The sequence below is a fragment of the Choloepus didactylus genome (assembly GCF_015220235.1).
Source record: "Choloepus didactylus isolate mChoDid1 chromosome 23 unlocalized genomic scaffold, mChoDid1.pri SUPER_23_unloc6, whole genome shotgun sequence".
Lineage (NCBI taxonomy): Eukaryota > Metazoa > Chordata > Mammalia > Pilosa > Megalonychidae > Choloepus > Choloepus didactylus.
Window position 1 is genome coordinate 90,568 of NW_023637600.1, and position 10,351 is coordinate 100,918.

At 48.7% G+C, this 10,351-nt stretch overlaps 1 long non-coding RNA gene and 1 pseudogene across 1 annotated transcript; both read left to right on the top strand.

Moving 5' to 3' along the window:
* The first annotated feature begins 522 nt into the window (after nucleotides 1-522).
* Nucleotides 523-5,930, top strand: LOC119525091. Its single transcript, XR_005214915.1, has 3 exons — nucleotides 523-716; nucleotides 2,234-2,344; nucleotides 4,281-5,930. It is a non-coding gene; the product is annotated as an uncharacterized LOC119525091 (long non-coding RNA).
* A 1,916-nt stretch (nucleotides 5,931-7,846) lies between these two features.
* On the top strand, nucleotides 7,847-9,585 carry LOC119525097 (annotated as a pseudogene).
* The last annotated feature ends 766 nt before the right edge of the window (nucleotides 9,586-10,351 follow it).

Here is a 10,351-nt window from a genome sequence, read left to right on the forward strand (position 1 = left end):
TTATTAATTAGCTCTGCCTTCCGGAGAGTGATCTGCACGTGGGCTTGAAGCTCTGAGGCAGGCCTGGGGCGCGGGATGTGGTAAGAAGACACAATTCCTAAACTAAAGAGAGGGCAGAATGGAAGTGCCGGCTCCCACCGCTGGCCAGGCCAGGAAGTGGGACTAAGCCAGCAGGGGCTCCCCATCCAAAGGCGTTTGGGGGTTTGGGGGCAGAGCCCTCACTTCTCTCGGGTACCCCAGTACCCCGCTTGGCTCCGGGAGGCAGAGTGTCCTAGGCATCTTTGGCCCCAGGGGGACTCTCCTTGCCCTGAGCTGATTCCGGGGGGGCGGGGAAGGGAAGGGGGCGGTGCGGGACGGGGGCGCGGGGACCCGGGAGCTGCGCCTTTAAGGCCTGACTGTAGAGCAGCGACCGCAGGGGCCGGGCGCGGGGCGGGGCCTCGGCGGGGCGGCCGCGCGGCTTCACCTGCCGCTGGGATCCCGCGGAACCGAGGCGCGGGCCGCTGCGAGGCCGATGGACTTGGCCTAGTTCCGGGGAGCCCGGGCGGCGAGGGCGGCGGACGCAGCCAGGCTGGAGGTTCCGGGCAGGCGCGGGGGAGCGGTGGCGGCGGCGAGCGGACTCCGGACACCGGGCAGGCGTCTGGGCACGGCGCGGCGGGGAAGATGACTCGGGCTCCTGCTCGCTCCTCCTGCTGCTCTCGCTCTCCGGCTCGCTCTGGGTGAGTTGCCGCCCACCCCATGCCAGCCTCTTGGGAGTCCGGGGCAACTAGGAGCCGGCCCCGGAGGTAGAGGGGCGCGCACACGCCGAGCGGGGCTCTTCTGAGCTCCATGCCAGGATGATGGCATGGAAGTGGATGATGTCCTCTGGTACCAACAGAAGTCAGGCCAGGCCCCTGCACTGCTCATCTACGGTAACAGTGAACTGGCCTTGGGGACCCCTGACAGATTCTCTGGCTCCAAATCAGGTGCCATGGCCACCCTGACCATCAGCAGTGCCCATGCTGAGGATGAGGCTGCCTGTCAAGTGGGATTTTATAGCATCCAGTAGGCTTACAGTGACATAGGCAGATGGGGAAGTGGGACAAAAACCTCCACCCATGTCTGGCTCACATGGCCCCTCCCTTCCTGCCCTGGTCTCATTGATGAGACCCCAGGATGAAGCCTGAAATGGAGAGCAGCCTTGCCATATCATCCCTCCATTTACAATCCTCAGAGATGGGGACATCATTTTGGCCTCTCTGAGCTTCAGTTTATTCCATTGTAAACTGCTGAGGTTTGGATGACCAACAGCCAATTTCCCAAAGCTGATCGAATATCCTATCAGGCAATACTAAGTTGATAAGTATTAAGGGAGAGTGCCATCTGAAAGAAAAGGGAGGTCAGGGGTGGAATTCCATAGGATTTTGGGATATGCATCTGAGTGGCTAAAGCAGGTCTTTCAGTGGAGGAAACTGACCCCCTAAGATGAATAACATGAGCTTGGTCTTGAATAAAATCTTAAAGCATCAGCTTTTGTCTGAAGTGCCTGCTGTTTGCCCAGGTGATAAGTTCTACTCAAATGCACAGCTATTTATCTGGATAATCAGTTTTCAGGAATATCCTGAAGGAAGTAGTAATGTTATTTATTGGTTTATGTCCTTATTCTCCTAAGCAAGATGTCCTGAAACTAATAGTTAAGTCCTATTGATATGGGAGGTCTCAGTTCTCAGAACCAACAAGTGTTCATCCAAGTTTTAAAAGTGAGAGTGAAAGAGAAAGGAGTGATACGGACATAAGCAACTCTGTGTGCAGGTATGAGAGATGTCGTGTAAGCTGGTCCAGTCCTATAGGATCTCTTGTGCCCTTTGATGGAAATGGCCATATGAGAGGCCCAGAAAGAGGTGATTGGGGGACTGGTTCCAGATGGAGAGAACAGGCTGCCCCAAGGTTCACCACCAGGCCTCACCCTGGCTTGAGAACTCCCCACCTTATCCCCTCTGGCTCCTGCTTCCCTCTGCAAGAGGTCACCTCTAGTCCTGTGAGCCTCTCATGCCTCTCTCAATTTCATTAACTCCCACCTCTCCAGGCCTAACCATGTCCCCAAACTGTTCCATCAGCATCTTCCCCAGATCCTATCTCCTGCTCATGGTAGTCTGCTGACTCATCTCCATAGTGTTCTCCCAACTCCTTGCTTTGCCTAACCCCAAGATCCAACCCTCAGCACAATCCCAAGCTCCTCCTTCTGCTCCATGCCCAGGACTTCACAGAAGACCAGGCCAGAGATGCTGTCAGAAGCTTCCTGCGACTACACCCATTAGGAGGCATCATAGCAAATGTCTTCTGAGGACTTCATCCCCTGTACAGGCAGGTAGGCTCCAGGAGACCAGCCTCAGCCCTGCCAGGTCCCTCTCCAATGCCCCCTGAAATTGGCCAGTAGGACCTCTAAGGAGACAGCAGACCACCCAAGCTTCTGGTGAGAACATCTGTAGCCACTCTTGGGTGTTTCTTCCTGACCACATCTCACTGTACCAGATATTTCTGACCAAATTTGTATTGTACCCTGTTCCCCAGTCCATTTATCATTTGAATTGAATGACTAGGTGTGCCAAAGAAAAACTCAGAGTCAATTTCAATATTGAGTAAAGAGATTCATTCATTCATTTTATTCGTCATCCTTTTAGGGGAGTCAAGCTTTCACAGGAACTCACTATTGAAAGAGAAAAGACAGTATCTGAAGAGGCAAGTCAGAAATTTATATTTGTTTTATTCTTCATACAAAAAGTTGTCCTATCTAGTTATAATCACTCCCACAAAGGACACCCATCGTGCAGAGGGCAGTGTTATCATGAAATGGATGTTGAGAAGTCAGCACCTGGCCAAAAAAGAGACTGAGGCCTCCAGTATGTTTGGACAAGCTGTGAGACTGCAGTTTGAAGGGCCCAGTCTGAGGATGAGGCTGTTACTGTCACATGGGGGTTATAGCAGTGATGAAGCCCACAGTGACAGATGGAAGAGAAGTGAAACACAAACACTGTTCCCCTGACCATGTCACACTTTCCCTCAGGCCCCAGGAAGACCTCAGACCTGAAGGAGCAGGTGCTCTTCTTCCTCTACCAGATTGTCCCCAGGGGGCATGTACAAATTCTTCTGACTCCATGTTCCTCATCTGCAGTTCTTGACAATGTCATGACTTTTTCTGAAACTGTTCCAGACACTCATTTCCTCTCCCAGATGATCCCAGTCCTGTTTAAATGCTGTAAATATCCCCAAACACCACATCCTCCCTGTGATCCCATGTTTCTGACCTCCCACCCCTTTACAGCTGTCTTTCACTTTCCCTGGAAGCACCTCCCAGAGTCCCTGGACCTGCCCTTTGTCCAGAGGAAGTTGTTGAATGTTGTTCTCAATTTCTCAGAACCTGCACACATCAGTATCTCCTTAAATTTACCATGATTTGGTTAATTACCTTAAACTTTGTATTGAAGATTGCTGTTTTCTCCAGCAATTGAAAACAAATTAATTATAATAAAAATGACTTGAGTTGTTCTTGGGGAATGCAGCCCAGTTTTGTTGCTTTAACTAGCAGGCAGCACCAGCCCTGAGTCTGGCCCTGACCTTATACTGGAGACCATGAGGCAAAGAATCCCTGACCTGTCCAAGGAGCTCACAGCTGAAGGCAGGAACCAATCCTGCCTCAGGGTCTCTAGGAGCACTTGCCAGGAAGGAATTTGATTCTGTCCCTGCTGCTTAGGAAGGGGGAGCAGGGGAGGCACATCCCCTCTCCTAGTGTCCTCTTGTTGTCACCTGTGAGATGGGGAGGGAGAGGATCACTGCACTGGGTCTTTGAAGTTCAGATATGATGGCATGAAAAAGCTTCCAAAGGGGGAGCTAAGAAAAGATCCTGGAATCTGTGCTTCTCCACAGAGTGCTTGTGGGTCTATGGACCAGACACCTCTGGGTCTCTCCTGAGCCAGGTGAGCAGAGGAAGGGCCTGGGGACAGGGTAATCCCAGCATTACCACCAGGATCCCCTGGCCACCTCCAGGACAGTTCTAGGACCATCCAATGAGCAGGGATGTTGTGAGCCCCAGAGGACTCTGCACCTGCCAAGAAATGATTGGGTCACTGTAATTTCAGCAAAGGCTCCTTCCACCAGTGCAGCCCTGGGCCACTGAGCAGGGGCTGCTGTGAGGGGGATTCCTCTAGGGTCACAGAATCCTGGAGCTCAATCCAGGAAGGAGGGTGCAGTAATCTCCTGGGGATGAGCCCCTCACTTTAGCCCACCTCTCCTCTCCTCTCTTGCAGGCCCCATGACCTCCTACAAGCTGATCCAGCCATGCTTGATGTCAATTGCCCTGGGACAGACAGGTGGGCTCACCTGCTCTGGAGATAGCATTGGGGTAAATATACTTATTGGTACCAGCAGAAGCCAGGCCAGGTCCCTAAGCTGGTCATATATGAGGACAGCAAATGGCCCTCTGGGATCCCTGAGTGATTCTGTGTGTCCAACTCCAGGAGCATGGCCACCCTGACCATCATTGGGGCTGAGGATGAGGCTGACTATGACTGTCAGGTGTGAGATAGTGACAGTGATGCTTCTCAAAATGACACCAAGCAGATGGGGAAATAAGACAAAAACCCATTCCCCTGTCTGTGTCTCACTCTCCCTCAGCCCCAGGAGGATTGAGGACAAACAATGAGCAAGTTTGGCCTGGAGCACTCAGATCTGAGACCCCCAGGCTGCCCAGGCTGCCCAAAACTCCACAACACTCTGAGTTCCCGGCCAGGTCAGTGGGTCTGAGAGCATTGGGGAAAACGGAGCTGGGTCACCCTTGTAAGACTCTAGATGGGGTCCAGGACCAGAGGCCCCCTCAGGGCCCAGGGGCCCCCAGACCAATTGGAGGGGACAGAATTGAGGTGGCACACATGGAGCTTGGTGGCCACACTACCCAGTGTCCTCAGCCACCAGGAAAAATATGGAGACATCAGGGAGCTGGATGGAGCCCACCTGAGGGACCCTGTCCCAGGCCAGGAGGACCCACCTGGAGGCCATAAGTCCCTGCTCAGCACCTGCCCAGGTCACCTGATTCATGTCCTGGAAGTTCTGTTTTACCACCCCTGACCTCACAACCCCATCACCCCCTCACCCCCAGATTCCTCTTTCTTAACTAATGTCACTTATACACGTTCTGGCTTTGATTCTCGACTCCCACAGGGATGGCCCCTGTTCTCTCAGCTCCTCAAACCTACCAGAGCCCCACAGGACCCAGATGTAGCTCTTCCCCCATGCTCTGCCCATTCCCTCTTTCCTCTTATCACAACAGCAGCTCCAAGGCCAACTTTGGGGAAGATTTATGCCCACCCCAGATGAGAGAGCTCCCACCTGTCATTTCCTGGCACATTCTCCAATAATTTTCTGCAGAGCCCCTACCTCTGTGTGGTTCTCTCATTGTCATTATTTTTCATGTGATTAATTTATGTTCAAAATTTCCATAAACCCCCCAGGAATGCTCTGTCACTCCAAAGGCATGTGTGACAGAGGGAGACATGACCAAGTCAAATGTTATTCTTCTTCTCCAAAAAGTCTGTGTAGATGGTTGTTTATCCCAGTCACACACCAATCCCTTGAGGGTCCCAGGATCTTGGAGTCCCCTTTTTTGTGCACTATGGTGATTTTGCTTTCATCTTTATGCACTTAAGGGCTCTCCAGTCCCTGCTCAGCACCTGCCCAGGTAACCTGATTTATGTCCTGGAAGTTTCCTTTTACCACCCCTGACCTCAGAACCCCATCACCCCCTCACCCCCAGATTCCTCTTTCTTAAGTAATGTCACTTATACACTGCGGGATACTGATTACGTGCTTCAACTTGGCGGGCCTGGGCCAGGGGACTGGATCCGCCCCTGGGGAGGGTGGTGGGCACGGGCGGTAGCGCCCTCCACAGCCCCCCGGGCCTGAGAAAGTGGAGCCGGATGCAGGCCCCATTTCCTCACCCCAAAGTACAACTGTCAGGAGAGGCTTGCCGGAGAAAACCGCCCCCTTTACCTTGCCCGCCCACTCCCCGTTACCAGAGCAACTCCCGCCCTCCCCGTTGCCGGAGCAACTCCCGCCCTTTTCAAACGACCTCCGCGCCCTCTCAGAACCAATCCTAGCCTTTAACCCCTACAGCTAGCCCGCCCTCTAAACCGCCCTATATAAACGTGTACTCTCCCCTAATAAATGCTCTCGGCTTCTTCACCCTCAAAGAAACGTGTCCCGCCTGTTTCCTCTCGCCGCCCTCCACGCCTTGCACGCCACCGCCGGGGACCTGGCCAAGTCCCCCGCCTCGCCCTCCCCTCCGGGAAAGAGCCCCCGCCGCCGGTACCCTCAGAGCAGCGCCAAGAGCCGAGGGTTCAGCAACCGGCCGCCCCCCCAACGCAGTAGACGCGACCGCAATACACGTTCTGGCTTTGATTCTCGACTCCCACAGGGATGGCCCCTGTTCTCTCAGCTCCTCAAACCTACCAGACCCCCACAGGACCCAGATGTAGCTCTTCCCCCATGCTCTGCCCATCCCCTCTTTCCTCCTGTCACAACAGCAGCTCCAAGGCCAACTCTGAGGAAGTTTTACACCCACCCCAGATGAGAGAGCTCCCACCTGTCATTTCCTGGCACATTCTCCAATAATTTTCTGCAGAGCCCCTACCCCTTCTTATTGTCATTATTTTTCATGTGATTAATTTATGTCCAAAATTTCCATAACCCCCCCAGGAATGCTCTGTCACTCCAAAGGCATGTGTGACAGAGGGAGACATGACCAAGTCAAATGTTCTTCTTCCCCAAAAATGTCTGTGTAGATGGTTGTTTATCCCAGTCACACACCAATCCCTTGAGGGTCCCAGGATCTCAGAGTCCCCTTTTCTGTGCACTATGGTGGCTTTGCTTTCATCTTTTTTTTTTTTAATCTTCATTTTATTGAGATATATTCACATACCATGCAGTCATACAAAACAAATCGTACATTCGATTGTTCACAGTACCATTACATAGTTGTACATTCATCACCTAAATCAACCCCTGACACCTTCATTAGCACACACACAAAAATAACAAGAATAATAATTAAAGTGAAAAAGAGCAATTGAAGTAACAAAGAACACTGGGTACCTTTGTCTGTTTGTCTGTTTGTTTCCTTCCCCTATTTTTCTACTCATCCATCCATAAACTAGACAAAGTGGAGTGTGGTCCTTATGGCTTTCCCAATCCCATTGTCACCCCTCATAAGCTACATTTTTATACAACTGTCTTCGAGATTCATGGGTTCTGGGTTGTAGTTTGATAGTTTCAGGTATCCACCACCAGCTACCCCAATTCTTTAGAACCTAAAAAGGGTTGTCTAAATTGTGCGCCAGAGTGCCCACCAGAGTGACCTCTCAGCTCCTTTTGGAATCTCTCTGCCACTGAAGCTTATTTCATTTCCTTTCACATCCCCCTTTTGGTCAAGAAGATGTTCTCCATCCCACGATGCCAGGTCTACATTCCTCCCCGGGAGTCATATTCCATGTTGCCAGGGAGATTCACTCCCCTGGGTGTCTGTTCCCACGTAGGGGGGAGGGCAGTGATTTCACCTTTCAAGTTGGCTTAGCTAGAGAGAGAGGGCCACATCTGAGCAACAAAGAGGCATTCGGGAGGAGGCTCTTAGGCACAATTGTAGGGAGGCCTAGCCTCTCCTTTGCAGCAACCGTCTTCCCAAGGGTAAAACCTACGGTAGAGGGCTTAACCCATCAAACCACCAGTTCCCTAGCTTTCATCTTTATGGACTTAAGGGCTCTCCTGCTCACCCTCCTAGCTCACTGTTGTGGTACCTACTGTCCAGCCCCCAGGGCCCTGAGACATGCCCAGTCCTGACTGTGAGCTCAGTGGGGTCTCATGCAAAATCTGCTGGGTCAGGGCTTGACCCCATTGACCACCCTGCTCCCAGCTTCCTGGACCCACCCTTCACACAAGCCTCAGGCCCTGGATGAGCTGAGGTCTGAGTGAGGGCCAAGGCCTCCTGGCTGCTCTCAGTTTCCACCCCTGGAGGTGTCCCTGCTTCTGAAGCTCTTTCCTTTTGTTTCCCTAACATGGAGAGGAGGGTGGGTGAATATTGTTAAGGGTTTCTGCTGTGTGTTCCCTCACTCCAGCTGGGACATGGCTGCTGTGGAGTGAAAGACACCTGGGACGTTGAATTAAAAAGTGATTCCAACAACAAGAAATGAGAAATGGAAACTTCCTGTTCCCCTTCTAGCAGGTACAGTTCTTGAGGATATGGAGGGAAAGAAGCAGATGCTGGACAAAATGAGTGGCTGTGGAGGATTTGGACTGATATATTTAGCTTACCCCTGAATAAACCATATAGCAAGACATGTAATAAAAGTGGAATATCAAGAAAATTGTCCATTGTTTTCAGAACTGAAATTTTATCAGAGAGCTGCAAAAAAAAAAAAAAAAAAAAAGAGAGACTATCAAAAGGTGGATAGCACTCAAACAACTTTACTATTTAGGATTTCCTCTGTTTTATGGATCTGGTCTGGCTGTACTCAAGGGAAGAAGTTACAGATTTATGTTAATTGAAAGACTAGGAGTAGATTTACAGAAGATCTCAGACCAGAATGGCACTTTTAAAAAGTCAACTCTCCTGCAGCTAGATATCTGAATGTTGGATGTGTTAGAATATATACATGAAAAGGACTATATTCACATTGATATCAAAGCAGCAAATCTCCTTTTGGGCTACAAAAATCCAGAGCAGGTTTATCTTGCAGATTATGGACTTTCCTATAGATATTGTCCCAAAGGGAACCACACAAAGTATCAAGAAAATATTAGAAAAGGCCATAATGGGACAATAGAGTTTACCAGCTTGGATGCCCATGAGGGAGTAGCCCTGTCCAGGGGAGTAACCTTGAAATCCTTGGCCCCTGCCTGCTGTGTGGGTTATGGGGAAACTGCCCTGGGAACACATCCTGAAGGACCCTGTGGCTATCCAGACTGCTCAAACCAACTACAAATTTTCAAGTACCCCAACATTTACTGGAACAAGTCTGAAAAGATATCCTGGAAGCAAATACCCCAGAGAAAATTAAATTGCCATTCACCCAACATGAAAACCAAAGCTACTTAATTTTTTAAATGGTGCTAAACACACACACACACACACACACACGCACACACGCACACACAAACAAACCAAAACCAGCAAACACACATAAAACCCATTAAGATAACATCTATAAATCATGTGTATGTGAGTTATATTACAAAATATTAAGTGAAATGTTTGTTCGTTTAGAGAATTTTTGAAAGTTTAGATTCTAGGTGGAGGTATTTTCAAGGAAGAATATTTCTAAATTAGTATTGGGCAAGTATATAGAGATAGTCTGAGATTTGTATGATTTTTATTAACTGTGCAAAGCAACATTGTGAAATAGGACAAATAGGGCTAATTTTTTCAAGAGCAATATATCACTTTCTTAATCTCATATCTTGGAGGGAGTATGTTTCTTTTTTTCATGAGAAATTAACAAAACTTTTACATAAAGTATTTATATGAGAGAATCTTGCAGCTATATAAACATTTTTAATATTCCACATTGATTTTATCTCCTAGAAAATGTTAGCATGAGAATTAAGTCAGACTATAAACAATGTGTTACTACTTTATTGTCCTGTCATTGATCAGGCCTGACAAAAAATCAGTTGCATGAATACAGATCAGCCAGTTTTTCATTATACACACCAAGATCTGTTCAACATTAGTTCTCCACAGATGTAATACCACAATTGAAAAAGGCAGGTAAGTTTTAAATACGCGCCGTCACAACAGAAGTGATCCACAGAATCAGTCTTCAAGTTCAGTGTAGCATCAGTTCTTAATAGAGAGAAATGTTAGCCTACATATTCAGAACAATACAGATTACATTGTGAACACTGACATATTTGTAATATGTCTCCACTTGGAATCTTGATCATCCTAATCCCTTAATCAAAACTAACACTTGTATATCAGTCAATATTGGAACTATCTAATGAGTCACTAACTGCAGTGATTGATGGGTCTGTATTAACTCTCATGTACCTGATCTTTTTCGGAATATGAGTCAATTCAATGCACAGCAATGGGCATATATTGTCTTGGTATCCAATTTTTCAACTAAGTTTACATAACTTGTATAATGTGTTTTATTTAAAAAGACTAGCATTTGTATTCTAATAATTACATACATGTTTTCCTTTTAAAAGGGCTTACCAGATACTTGTATTAGTCTATTATAAATGTACATATACAGATACCTACAACAAATGCATCTACAAAGGTATATTGATGTAGAATAACAGGACATCAGGTAAATTAAAGGAA